Below are 14,738 nucleotides of genomic sequence, written 5' to 3'. Positions count from 1 at the left end.
GGTGGAAGCAAAAAACACATTGTTTCCATGTGTGTCTCTTTAAATGCAAATGAGCTGCTGCTTCCCGCCCCCTTTCTGGAAGAGGGCTGTGCCTTTACAGCTCGTGCTTCGGATACTACGGCAACAACAAATCAGGAGAACCAGTATGACTGACACCGTAAATACCGGCGTTCAGCCGGTATGTATGAACCAGAGTCGGACACTGATGAAGGAGAGACTCCGGCAGAAACAGCAACTGTGAGAATGAACCAGGACATGACATGAACCAGAGACAGTGGTAACTTAGCCGTGGAATCTGCAAACAAGCTCATTCGGAAAGGCGATTTGCAAACATTCACAAAATATAAAATGCGATACTTGCGTCTTCTGGATATGAAGCTGGATAAGGAACAGTTGGTATTGATCCATAGTTGAGAATAAACATTTCAGCAAATCATGCTTTGTACTGACCCTCGTTCACAAAGCAATCTGGTGTAAAATGATTTGCACAAACATACACGGATTTAGCTATTTTTTGGGACACATTTCCTTCAAAAATAAAACTTCTCCAATGGGTCTTCAGTGTCTCTGATGCCGGGAGTACATGACGACTCTTATGTTCATTCTTACAGCCAACAACAGAACACTTACGAAGCTGAGACATTCTTCTTATCGCTATAGCTGCTCCAGTGCGGAGAACATGTTGGACTGTGTACAGCTCACTCAGGGGAGGATCTATGCTAATAGGGTAGAGTCCATCAACAATTGTGGGCGGGGCCTGTTCTAATGCGAAGTCAGGTTGGATAGAAAACGTGAACGACTCATTATGAGACACTGTTTATGATTTAAAGGAGTGGGCGGAAATTTTACCATTGTGGTTACCAGGTTTTTTTTAACCAGGGTGGTTGTGAACACACACTGCTGACACATTTATGTTCAAACACCATGTAAAAGTGAACTTTGCATAATAGGTCCCCTTTAATCAATCATATGCATTATTGCGTGTCTTGTACTCCAAGAAGAGAGTTCATGCAGGGATTTTTGGTGAATAAACCTTTTAAATAAACCGATTTTGCATTTCGAAAGCACTAGGCATACATCAGTGCTACATCTTCACATCACAATATTTACAAGTTTTTTTTTTTGTTTTTTTTTTTAAATCCACCTTTACTAGCATCGAGAATCAGCATCTCAATTCCAAACCAAAAAATACATTTAAAAGAAAAAAAAAAATCAGTGATTCCCATTTCATTAAGAATCACGCATCCCAAGAGATTATTTTACAGCTTAACCCTTCTCATGCATCATGTCTACTTATGAAGAGTCAAATGCTGGTTTTTAGGAACATTTAAGTTGGAAATCACTTCCAAATCACTTCAGCAATCATGTCGTTTAAACATGATCCTGATTTCCGTTTCCATTCACATGCAGTCCCTCCAGGTTTTAGTGATTTTGCGATCGTGGAAATTTTACGCAAAATCAAGCAAACTTCGCAATATTCGGAGGAGCTTGCGATTTTTCAAAATTACCGCAGATTTGGGCCGAGACATGTCATGTGACATCGTCACAACGCGCATTCAGCCAAAGTCCTCGTCGATTCACGTGCGTCGAACATGAGTACAACTAAAAGGTCACATTTACCAACAAACATCACTGTGAAAGACCGTGCTGAACAATTCCGTGCAACGGCAATTTAGCCAATTCATGTAGTTTCCACAAAACAAAAAAAACAGCAAAAAAAATGTGCAATTTGCATCACAGATGTAGAAAAAAGCCGCTGCAAAATCAAGCATTTTTGGCTGCAACAATCACACAAAAAAATTAATTCTTCTACGAAACCCTGTACGGATTGCACAATGCAGCATGTCTGGTAGGTCTTTACAAACTTTCTATACAAAATTTAATCTTATTTATATATTTAGTTTAAGAAAATTATATCGCTCTCTTTTGGTCATCGACAGTCCATTTTTAAACCTGAAAGTTGAAATTTTTTTTTGTTTATAAACACGTTAGAAGATTTTTTAAAATTCCTTTGTATTTTTTACTCCTACACACAGGCACTCCATGTACTTATGTGATTTAAAAAGTAATTAATTAATTAATTAATTAATGTCTAAACTGCTGGCAACAAAAGTGAGTACACCCCTAAGTGAAAATGTCCAAATTGGGCCAAAAGTGCCAATATTTTGTGTGGCCACCATTATTTTCCAGCACTGCCTTAACCCTCTTGGTCATGGAGTTCACCAGAGCTTCAGAGGTTGCCACTGGAGTCCTCTTCCACTCCTCCATGACGACATCACAGAGCTGGTGGATGTTAGAGACCTTATGCTCCTCCACCTTCCGTTTGAGGATGCCCCACAGATGCTCAATAGGGTTTAGGTCTGGAGACATGCTTGGCCAGTCCATCACCTTCACCCTCAGCTTCTTTAGCAAGGCAGTGGTCGTCTTGGAGGTGTGTTTGGGGTCGTTATCATGCTGGAATACTGCATACTGATTTTGCTCTGCTTCAGTATGTCACAGCACATGTTGGCATTCATGGTTCCCTAAATGAACTGTAGCTCCCCAGTGCCGGCAGCACTCATGCAGCCCCAGACCATGACACTCCCACCACCATGCTTGACTGTAGGCAAGACACACTTGTCTTTGTAATCCTCACCTGGTTGCTGCCACACATGCTTGACACCATCTGAACCAAATAAGTTTATCTTGGTCTCATCAGACCACAGGACATGGTTCCAGTAATCCATGTCCTTAGTCTGCTTGTCTTCAGCAAACTGCGGGCTTTCTTGTGCATCATCTTTAGAAGAGGCTTCCTTCTGGGACGACAGCCATGCAGACCAGTTTGATGCAGTGTGTGGCGTATGGTCTGAGCACTGACAGGCTGACCCCCCACCCCTTCAACCTCTGCAGCAATGCTGGCAGCACTCATACGTCTATTTCCCAAAGACAACCTCTGGATATGACGCTGAGCACGTGCACTCAACTTCTTTGGTCGACCATGGTGAGGCCTGTTCTGAGTAGAACCTGTCCTGTTAAACTGCTGTATGGTCTTGGCCACCGTGCTGCAGCTCAGTGTCAGGGTCTTGGCAATCTTCTTATAGCCTAGACCATCTTTACGTAGAGCAACAATTCTTTTTTCCAGATCCTCAGAGAGTTCTTTGCCACTGGTGCTAGGTTTAACTTCCAGTGACCAGTATGAGGGAGTGCGAGAGCGATGACACCAAATTTAACACACCTGCTCCCCATTCACACCTGAGACCTTGTAACACTAACAAGTCACATGACACCGGGGAGGGAAAATGGCTAATTGGGCCCAATTTGGACATTTTCACTTAGGGGTGTACTCACTTTTGTTGCCAGCGGTTTAGACATTAATGGCTGTGTGAGGAGTTATTTTGAGGGGGCAGCAAATTTACACTGTTACACAAGCAGTACACTCACTACTTTACATTGTAGCAAAGTGTCATTTCTTCAGTGTTGTCACATGAAAAGATATAATCAAATATTTACAAACATGTGAGGGGTGTACTCACTTTTGTGAGATACTGTGTGTGTGTGTGTGTGTGTGTGTGTGTATATATATATATATATATAAATAATTTATATGACATGCAAATTTAAATAATAAAAAACTAAGAAAAAATATAAAAGAGTTTTGAGATGATTTTAAATAAATCCATTAATGAAATGGTTTTAAAAAAACAAACAAACAAAAAAAAAACAGCTTGTAGGACCATGAGCTAAAAACACGATCTTATCTCTTATCTTATCTCTCCTAGAGTCACTTATTTAGGTCAACCTTGATCAAACACACACATGCACGCACACACACACACGCACACCCCATGCGAATGTTACAAGTTCTGTTAGGAATTCCTAAAGGGCCTGTGTTGCATCCAACACTACATTAAGCAAGCTTACACATTTTAGCCCAGAATGTAAACGCTGGTATTCAGACTATGACACCTGTAAAACACGTCTTTTACAAAAAAAATAAATAAATAAAAAGACCAAACTTCAAACTCCTTCCAGGTACAGGCTGCACATGGGGCATTGCGGATAAAACCGGTTCTGCAGGCCTGCTGGAAATGTGCTGCTTGAGCAGCTCGTTTTTAGTTGACAAAGCAGTAAGAGTGTGTTTACTGCATAACACCGGCGTTCAGTCCTGTGCTAGGGTGGACTCCGGAGCCCACGCGGCGTGAGGGTGCAAGCAAGGGCGCGAGGGTGTGCGTGTGGCACTTCGCTTTCACACCTCTGCACTGACATTCAGCACACACCATCTTAAAAATAGCGTGCTCTTTCCAGGACGAGGCTGCATTCGTGTTCATATCTCCACCGATCCGAACTAATTTTGCCCGGAAAAGACGCTCGCACAATTTTGAGTGATAAAATGATTAGAGAATTATCATGACGTGGACATTTTCATATTGGAACGTGCCTGATTGCAGATAGAGGCATCTTTCCATTACTAATTTACAAAACTTTCAACCTAAACTATAAAAACTCTGAAAATTGTGACTGATAAAGTAAAGTTTGAGAATTAAATACTACAAAACAGCTTTTCTTTTTAAACCATGACTAGTGTACTGTAGCGCTGGTTCATTGTGATAAAAATACAGCATGCCTGTTGCTCAATCTGGAAATGAATGTGTAATAAGTCACTTCAGTCCTAAACTAAGGTGAAATTTCAACCCAAGCGTTCATATTAATCTCGTTTAACTCAATTCCTCAGGCGAGCAATTACGGACCATGCTGTTCTAGGAAAATAATCCACGCCAGAGTTTCTCTAAGGGCAGGGTAAGATGGTGCTTAAAAAATTATTTTGCTACTGTGTAAACTTTTTTTTTTTTTAAATTGTGTAGTCCTGATCATTTCTCGGGCTGATGTACCTGAAAGGTTGTGTATGATTTCCATCCTTGGATAGTCAACACTTGTATAACAGCTCTACCTCAACTCCGTCTGTGGCACGCACACACACTAGGGCTGGGCGATGCGATGCGACGATATAATAGCAATATCGTGATAAATTATGCTACAATATTGTGACTGCATCTTTTGAAACTGCTGCTCTTGCTGCAGGGTTACTTACACACACACACACACACACACACACACACACACACGAAGAAAGCACTATCTACTCTCTTCCACATACATGAGCTTCCAGATGCCTATGATTGGCTAGTGCCTCTGTGATTGACAGAGGAGACAGAATATGCCCCTCCCACCCAAAGTATGCTCCTCCCACCCAGAGAGCATGACCCTGTTTCTCTCTCTCTCAGACTCTGGACCACTTTTTATTCAATTTTATTATATATTTAAATGTCTTTTTTAAAGAAGTACTAACTCAATGGAAGCAGGTGGTTTGAAGTTCATATTTTGCACTCAATGTTTTAAATTGTAAAATGTTACAAGTTTTCTGTCCAGATTGAGAATTTCATTGTTAAAGATTTAGTTCTTTATTTTTTTTAGAAATGAAAATAATATGTATATATTTTTGTAGACATCAAACAGCGCATCATCAAAAATATAAATAAAATAAATAAATAAATAAAAATAAAGAGCACCACTATTCTATTGCTGAGAAATTGTTTCTAAAGACCTATATCATGATACGTATGGTGTATTATACAAATGTCTTTGAAAATCGTGATATGAGATTTTGGTCATATCGCCCGGCCGTAATGAGGACGCTATAGTAGACGATGGGATGTGTTTTCGTGTACACGTTCGAGGCATGGTCCACCATCAGAGGCGCAGATAGCGACTAAGAGCCGCAGGGTTGTCACCGCGAAACATCGGACACGTCCGGATCGTAAATTGAACGTTACTTATTCTTTCTGATGGAGAAATCTTGACAGTGAAAAAATAACGGAATTACGTTCATGTTCTCGTTACGTTCTAAACATAACCGGCAACTTGCACAAATTTCTCCCATTTCGAAATGGATAAACTCCAACCATTTTTTTCCTCAACCAAGCGACGGTTGGAAAAGGGAACGGTGTGTGAGGAAAAGAAAAAGTAACCGCAAACCATGTTTACCAAGACATGCCCAAAAGACATTTAACTGGACAAACAAGACTTGTACAGAGTGAGTCATCATTCTCAAGTAATCAAGTGTCAAATTTTTTTTTAACTAATTTTCCAGGATGTGAAAACTAAAAAATGTAAAACATAATATCTTAAGCACAATTTTTATAAAAAAAAAGAAAAAAAAAAAGAAAAGAAAAAAAAAAAGAAAAGGAGATATACTGTCTGTATTGGTGTCCAACAGTACACTAAGGGACCAATTTTGAAATCTGAACCAGAACCTGAGATGCTTCCGGTCCGGCAGTGTTCTCCTGGTGCTCGACACCACATTGTCTCAGTCCTAAAGCCCAGAAGCTTATTTTCTACTTCCTGAACTTGTCTCTTATTTTAAGGCCACTCCAAGATGATTTAATTTCCTCCTCAATCAAATTTAAAATGTAGATAATACAAGAAGGAAAGATGGTCTAAAAGCCTTTTTATGAGGTTTCAGATGGAAAATCGGTTCTTTCTAGGCAACTATAGTCTTTTTTTTCCAGAATCCGTGGGAATGAATAGGAAATTCTGTTCTGACAAATTGCTTGATCAATTCCTAACTCAAGACTCTATGGACTCTTTAAAAAATTGAAGATTTTGAAGAAATAACTCCAAGTATTGTGATGTGATCATTTTGTCATATTGCTCATCCGTAATCGAAATAATCCCTTATAATTTTTGGGGGACGTTTTCAACAAACGATATGGATTGTTAAAGTGCACCTATTATGGTTTTTCAGATATTACCTTTCATGTAGTGTGTTATAGAGCTGTTTGTGAATGTAAAAACGTCTGCAAAGTTTCAAAAATCAAAGCGCACAACAAACAGAGTTATTGAATCCCAAAAGAAGGAACCGATTCTGAACACTGTAATGAGTCGTTAGTAATTCCAGACCTACTTCCTGTACTAACCTACATAGGTTTGAAACAAATGCCCAACCTCTGGTCTTCATCGGCTGCTCGCACACAACGTGTACTTTGACCCGCCCTCAACCACTACAGTTGAGGTTGTGTCCTGAAAGAGTTAGGTTCGTGTCTAGAAGACGTTGTTTTCTGCGCTGCAAAAGCAAAATCAGCTTTCACGGACTCCCAAAGGACGAGGATGTAAAGCATCAGTGGTTATTAATTCATTTTAAAATGATACCACAGCAGTTCAACCTTCGTTTGTGTTCCCGTCATTTCACTGACTGCTGCTTCTCAAATCCAGCTGAAGTCAATGTGGGATTTGTGAAACGATTATTCGTTAAAGACGGGGCCATACCCACTTCACTTGGACCGTCTTGCACCTCTGGATCACAACCTGCATGTATGATTAATTATTTACGTATATATTCTCTACCGAATGTTCCAAATCCGTGGCTTTGCGTAATATACATGTACAGCCGGTGCACAGCTGTTAGCCTCTGCAAACCGGCTAACTCACGTTATTGCCAAACTACATATAAACTTGCCACTGACCAACGTCCTGTTCTTGTCGTGCTTGTGATGGTGGTTCGGGTTGATCTTCCGATGCATCGTTATCAGACTCGGGCTCAAATTGATAAGGTAAAACCGACGATGTTACTACTGAGCTGAAATTTAGATATGGTATTAGCTGTTTACCTTTCCTACACATGCTGTAAGCGGTAAGCCAATCACAACAGACTGGGATAGCTGACCAATCAGAGCAAAGTATGCTCTCTGAAAGGAGGAGTATAGAGTGAACAGATCCTTGAGGGGTCATTTGTGACACTGGGGGGAAAAAGGTAATGCTGCAATGTAAATAATGAGAAACTGAAAGTGTGTTTTGACCTTGGATCCATGTTAACCTATCATACAAGAGCTTCAAAACAAAATTAGGTATGTTCAAAAAGCATAACAGGTGCGCTTTAAAGACCTTTAGGGCTTTCTAAAACGACATATCAAAGCAAATAACAAATAAGAATTCATTTGTATGTTAAATGCAAACCGTTATTCTGAATGCCGAGTTCTACTTTACGTTAGCACTACTTCTCCTTTACTGTGCAACTTTTTGTTTTGCCTTCATGAGTGGAATAATATCCTACGTATGTATACTAATAATTTTCTGTAATTCGAATAGTCTAAGGGAAATGTTTAAAAAAAGACGTCTCATCTTTAAGCTGTATACGTGCTATAATTTGAAAGATACTTAAACACAAAAATTAAGCTAGAGTTGTAAATTATATAAAGATTATATTTTATGGATAAGGAATAAAAATCCTTCGAGATTTGATCATATCAAGGTTAACAATGGCACTGAAGCCTTACTCATAATAAAATCAAATCTTCCAAGATGATTTTACAGAAGGAGTCGAGCTCGTGTAGCGCAGCGTGATTCTCATCCAGATAGCCACTCATCGTTTCTGAGAGTTAACAGGTCGAGCACTCTTCTCTCTCAGCGAGGCCGGCGTTAAACACACGCTTTAATCAGGACACACCTCTGGAGTCGCCTCGCCGCAAGTCCTTACCTCGCTGTAAACGAGGTAACGTAGCTCGTCTAGGACAGATCTGGGACTTCTCCGACACGCACCGGTCGAGTACGGCGGATGAAAATCGGCCCTGGAAATTCCCGTCCAATCATGTGAATAATGAATGTTCCGTTTGCTCACGCTGCCGTGAGACGAGGCTCTCGGGAATCGAGCCTGACGGCGGCGATGATAAACGGATTCTGTACTCTAGAGACACGGTTTATAGGACAGAGGAGGAGATTAAAAATAAAATGTCTTTGAAATACATTTGAAGAACGGCTGAAACAAGGTCTGATCAGAGGAGTCTGACGTTTGACGAATGGGATGTGCGATTTGATAAAAATATGATATCGTGATTCTCAAAGCTATCAGTATTGTTGTGTATGTATCATGATATACAGTTTTGTGAACAAACTGGCAACAATTCAGTAGCATTACATTGTTTTTAATTCCTTTTTTGAGAACGTTTTTATGTTTAAAGAAAAACTAAAATAATGTTATTTATAAAATTGAAGCAAATATTTCATGCTGAAAAGGTTCAAAAGAATAGGCCTAAGTGCAAAACTTTAACATCAAATCAGCTGCTGGAGCCATCGAGATTGGAAATCAGCTAAAGTTAGCTTTCTGCAAAAATCTAACAAGCTATAAAGAGCTGAGCCGATTGGAAAGGCGATGTAAAAACACGAAGGGGGGGAAGCAGAAAAAAAGGGCGAGCTAGACAAAATATACCATACTATAAATGAATATATGGCGATTTTAAAGAGAAATATGAACAGTTAATGCGAGACTGGGATAAATGAACGAATACAAGTATTTAGAACAAAATTAATTAATACGAACACGGTGGAATCTTTAGATGCAAACACCTTAATCTAACCGAGAGTGAGCAGTGTATTAAAAATATCAACAATGAAGATATCTCTGAAACCATCAGTGATGTATTATGGTTAGTTAGTGTGGGTAGGACGGCTGTAAGACGCATCATAAAATGGAGCTGCTTTGTGACTACAAAAACACGCCCTGTGAATAACTAATGAAGACGAGACCATGGACCGCTTACTGATACACTGCTCACGCTCGGCTGAGATATGACAAGACGTTAAACATTTAGGATTCGATGTTAAAATAGACAAAAAATAAATGAAAATAATAATGGATAGTATAATGGGGGCGGGGCGGGGGGGGGGCGGCGTTAAAAAAAGAAAAAAGTACAAATGATTCTAGAACTGCAATTAATGATTATTTTAATAACTGATTCGTTGGCCGATTATTTAATTATTTATCCGACTAGACGATTAATCGGATGGGGGCGGGGTAAACTTTCAGTACCATTTTTCCATTTATTTAAAATAAAATCCACAAACTGAGCGTTACAAATATAAACTTCAGGCTAAAACTTTACACAACTGTTTGTCCAATCATATACGACTGAAAAGAATCAAATAAACACAGATGCACACCAGAATATATATTATTCATTTACGACTGTAGTTTAATTTCGTGCTTTTTGTGCATCTAAAAAATAATGCATAAATACTTAAATAAAATATAAACTAAGTATATAACCAAGTATATAAACAGTAAAATGAAGAAAGTCAAAGTCGGTGACTCTGGGTATCTGCTAAAGCTAGCGGCGTTGCATTACGTGTGTATGACGTCATGGACCGTCGACTAGGAAGCGACTTACACTTCTGGTTAGTAAAAAAACTGCTAGTGTTCTATTTGAATAAATATTACCTTTCTAAAATTCACATACTAGATATTAGAGTTCACAGTGCACAGTGCAAGTGTACAGTACGTCATTTGGGACACAACTTTAGTATTTACTCTCCGAAGCGTGTTTTCGGACGTAATGAGTAAATGTGCCGCGTACCGCATGCAGACCGTCTAATCGATAATGAGATTCGCTGACAACGATTTTCATCACCGATTATTATCGATTAGTGGTCGCAGCTCTAAAAGATTCGTACTGGCTTATAATATGCATCACAAATGATCAAATCTGGAAAACAAGCTGTAAAATGCTCACTGATCAATGCCATCTACCCACTGAGACGGTTTTCAAACAAATAGTAAGCGATTTAAAGATACAAAAGACAACACACAGAAGAACAAAAACAAATATCCTTGGGCATTATTAAAAATGTAAAAGTTATTTATATAAAATATATGTAATTTATATATAAGAGATATATAACATTCATATTGTGCATATTAATGCATGTGTATATTTAAACTGTACACGATATAAAGGAAATAATGTGTGAACATGTGTAAAAAATCCCCCATGTATGTACTGTATGTTGCTTACATAACCCTGTATATTTAATATCTCTAAACATTAACTGAACTTTTTCAATAAAGTCTGATTTCAAAACGGTAAAATCCACTATCGTTTCATCTCTAATCACGATGTCGATATTATATCATATTAGATCAGCTTTGAATTTGATTGGTCAGAAGGTGCAGCGTTTTCGAATGTCCGGAAAGCAGTTCCGGCTGCAAATCGAACGATAGGTTGATATTAACGCGCTCGTTCTAATACGCTATCGTTTCTATAGTAACAGCTCATACACAGGGACTTGTACGATGGACGTGTCACATAACCTAAGACTAATAATAAACAGATTAAAATCAAAAACAATAACAACAACATGTTTAACAAAGTAAAACGTATAATAGTTGATGTGCTGACTTTTTTTAAGAGACATTTATGTAACATGTATGGAAGATGTCTCGATTGTGAGCAAGCTCAGTCTCAGTCACGCTTTCCCTTTTCTCAGTAAAATGGCAGGCTGCGCTTTGTGTGCGAGTGTGAGTGTGTGCGAGAGAGAAGGAGAGAGGGAGAGAGGGAGAGAGAGAGAGAGAGAGAGAGAGAGAGAGAGAGAGAGAGAGAGAGAGAGAGGGGCTGGTGTTTATCACAGCAATAATGTACGTGAGAGCAGGAACTATCTTGTCTCTTGGACGCTGCACCACATTAAGTCTAACGATAAACCATTAAAATGTTCAATGAACCATTCATTAATAAATGAAACACTGATCATTGGCAAATTGCTGTGGTATAAGTGGAATAACACACTCCAGACCATGCAGTGGTTCAGAAATAATAATGCACTTTGGGGAGTAGCGGCAATCGGCTTGTGCGTTGTACCACATCACACCCCCCGGCGTGCATTATTTTCATAACAGCATGGTCTGTCGTTGGTTATTCCTTACATAATGCCCCACCCTAGTGGGACGCGACAGATGAACAGTGGAAGTGGGAAGAGAGACGGACCAGCAACGGGATTAGTTAGTGAGGCAATAATAAACATCATGTGACCCTCATTACGAGGCAGCACGAGGGACAAGTCCTACTAAACTATTCGTTAAGCTTAGTTATACCACATATTATATCGCTGTTCAGTTCTCAACTCTGATTGGTCAGAAGGTGTTCTATAATTCTGACAGCATCAGTCGAATCACAGCTTTATATTAACACACTCTTGGTAATACACAGTAAGAATGCATACACAGAGTCGTGTACACCAGAAGCTCCGCATGCAATGGAAGATAATAATAACCCATCAAACAACACCTCCACCACTGTAGAGCTGTTGATGTGGTGAAGTTTTCTGTGAGGAAATGTTTATTTCATGTTGCAGCACTTTGTAACAGTTAGTTTTCCATCACAAGAAAGTATTCAGGATGGAGGAGTTTACGCTCTGATGTTTCTCAGTGACATGACAAGCTGCACTTGTGAACATTCTGTGAACATGAATGAAATATATGAAATATATATTTATACTTCACCTAACTCAGATAGAGAGAGAGAGAAAAACCACACACAGAGAGAGAAACAGACAGAGAGACACAGACAGAGTGACACAGACAGAGTGACACAGACAGAGTGACACAGACAGAGTGACACAGAGACAAAACAGAGAAACACAGAGCACGACACAGAGATACAGAGAGACAGACAGAAAGACACAGAGAGAGACACAGAGACAAAACAGAGAGACACACAGACAGAGATACAGAAGAGACAGACAGAACAACACAGAGAGAGACACAGAGACAGACAGAGAGACGCAGAGAGAGACACACAGACAAAGACAGACACAGAGAGATAGATTCAGATAGATACAGAAACAGAGTAGGGATGTCACGAGAACTGATACTTCGGTACCAACATTCTTAAAAGGTGACGGTACTTGTTTTTCTGCACTAGCATTAGAACTGATTCTAATGGAGGTACCGAGGTTGCGATTCTTCCAGACCTGATGGGGGCAGCAAATATGCGCAAGTGTTTAGTCGGTCCACAAGTGGTGAAGAAGAACGCCTACAAGCACACGGGAAAAACTACAGAAGTTTAGCTAAGACAAGTTTAGCTCCGCACCGACTCGTTGAGAGGAAAAGAGAGGAAAGCTAGTATCGGTTTCCGGTGTGCAACCGATGCTGACGTTCATTTCAAACAAAGCGAGGAAACACCTGGAATTTGGCGAAGCACCTGAAAGACGGTCCTATATTACATTTGTTTGAGGCAGCTGGCATTGTTGCCGTGAAACCAGCTAATGTTATGCTCCATGTAATGTTAGCGATAACCAGTTATTTGTTAACAACGCTAACGCATTGCAGTGTTATAAACTACCTCCTAATGGGCCACCATGCATCGCCATTCAGCCCGTTTCCTGTCAGCAAAATGTAGCCTAATGTCACTAATAATTATTCACATGTTCATGCTTTTAATAAATCTTTTTGGCCTGCCACCATATCAGTGAATTTAAACTAATGCTTGCATTCAGAGTATAAGGTTTGTGTGTGTGTGTGTGTGTGTGTGTGTGTGCGCGCGCGTTTAGGAGTGCACCTCCACTCATTGTCAGACAGTGTTTGATAACTAAAATACCCCCCTCCCTCTCTCTTTGCCAGTATCAGCCAGAGGAAGATGTCCTCCAGGAGAGTTTTTAACTGAATTTTTTTATTTTATTTTTATACCACACCGTGGTAGCGAGTATCGTGTACTTTTGGTGGTATCGGTAACGACTACTAGATTTTTGGTATCGTGACATCTCTAAAATAGAGTGAGATAGAGAGCGAGAGGGAGAGACAGAGAGAGAGGTAGGGGGAGAGAGAGAGAGGGAGAGGCAAAGAGAGAGAGGGAGAGTGTGAGACAGAGAGAGAGATATCAGACACAGAGATACAGTTTCCAGTGAGACAGATACAATGATAGACAGAGAGAATGAGAGAGACAGATACACTGAGCGAGAGAGAGAAAGAGAGAGAGAGGGAGAGGGAGAGAAGGAGAGAGAGGGAGAGATAGGGAGAAAGAGAGTATGAGAGAGTGAGAGAGAGAGTGAGGGAAAGAGAGTGAGAGGGGGAGAGAGAGAGTGAAAGGGGGAGAGAGTGAGAGGGAAAGAGAGTGAGAGGGAGAGACAGATACAGTGAGCGAGAAAGAGTGTGTGTGTGTGTGTGAGAGAGATATTAGACACAGAGATACAGTTTCCAGTGAGACAGAGATAGAGAGAGAATGAGAGAGAGACACAGTGAGAGTGAATGACTACATTTACATGGACAGCAGTAATCTTATTATTGACCTTATTCTGAATAAGACAATATTGTGATTAAGGTGTTTACATGAGTTGCTTTTAGAATATTCCTTTCATGTACCCGTTTTACATGTTATAGAACATAGATTGATTAACGGCACGTCATTACGTCCCCACGCCACGCCGTCCGACATTCCCTCCAGAATTTCACATATCAACATACATTTAGTCTGCCTTATGGTACCATATACAGTTTTCATTTTTAATTAAGCGAAAGCTTCAAGTGCAGTTAATTATTTGTCATGCTGTACGTGTAAATAGACGACTGCTTGAAGCCGTGGGCTGCGGCCCAAACCGCGTACTTACCTACTATATAGTAGCTGAGATGCATGTATTTCTCCTACTATATAGCAGGTAAGTACGCGGTTTCGGACGCAGTCGTGCTCTCGTTTGCCATCAAACGGTTGAGCACTGCCGTGTGTGTACGTGTCCTGTCTCAAAATGCGGTGAAAACTCCCACATGACGTTAATAGTGTGATTAAGGTGTGTACTAGGGATGTCACGAGAACCGATACTTCGGTACCAACATTCTTAAAACGTGACGGTACTTGTTTTTCTGGAGTAAAGATGGAACCGATTCTAATGGAGGTACCGAGGTTGCAATCTTCCAGACCTGATGGGGGCAGCAAATACGCACAAGT

The 14,738-nt window shown here is 40.1% G+C and overlaps 1 protein-coding gene across 1 annotated transcript in view; it reads right to left on the bottom strand.

Moving 5' to 3' along the window:
- Positions 1-14,738, bottom strand: part of far1 (fatty acyl CoA reductase 1) — a 39,148-nt gene that overhangs the window by 22,413 nt on the left and 1,997 nt on the right. The gene's annotated exons all lie outside the window — the stretch shown is intronic.

The sequence above is a fragment of the Ictalurus furcatus genome, chromosome 8, assembly GCF_023375685.1.
Source record: "Ictalurus furcatus strain D&B chromosome 8, Billie_1.0, whole genome shotgun sequence".
Classification (NCBI taxonomy): domain Eukaryota; kingdom Metazoa; phylum Chordata; class Actinopteri; order Siluriformes; family Ictaluridae; genus Ictalurus; species Ictalurus furcatus.
This window is presented reverse-complemented; position numbering and strand designations above follow the sequence as displayed.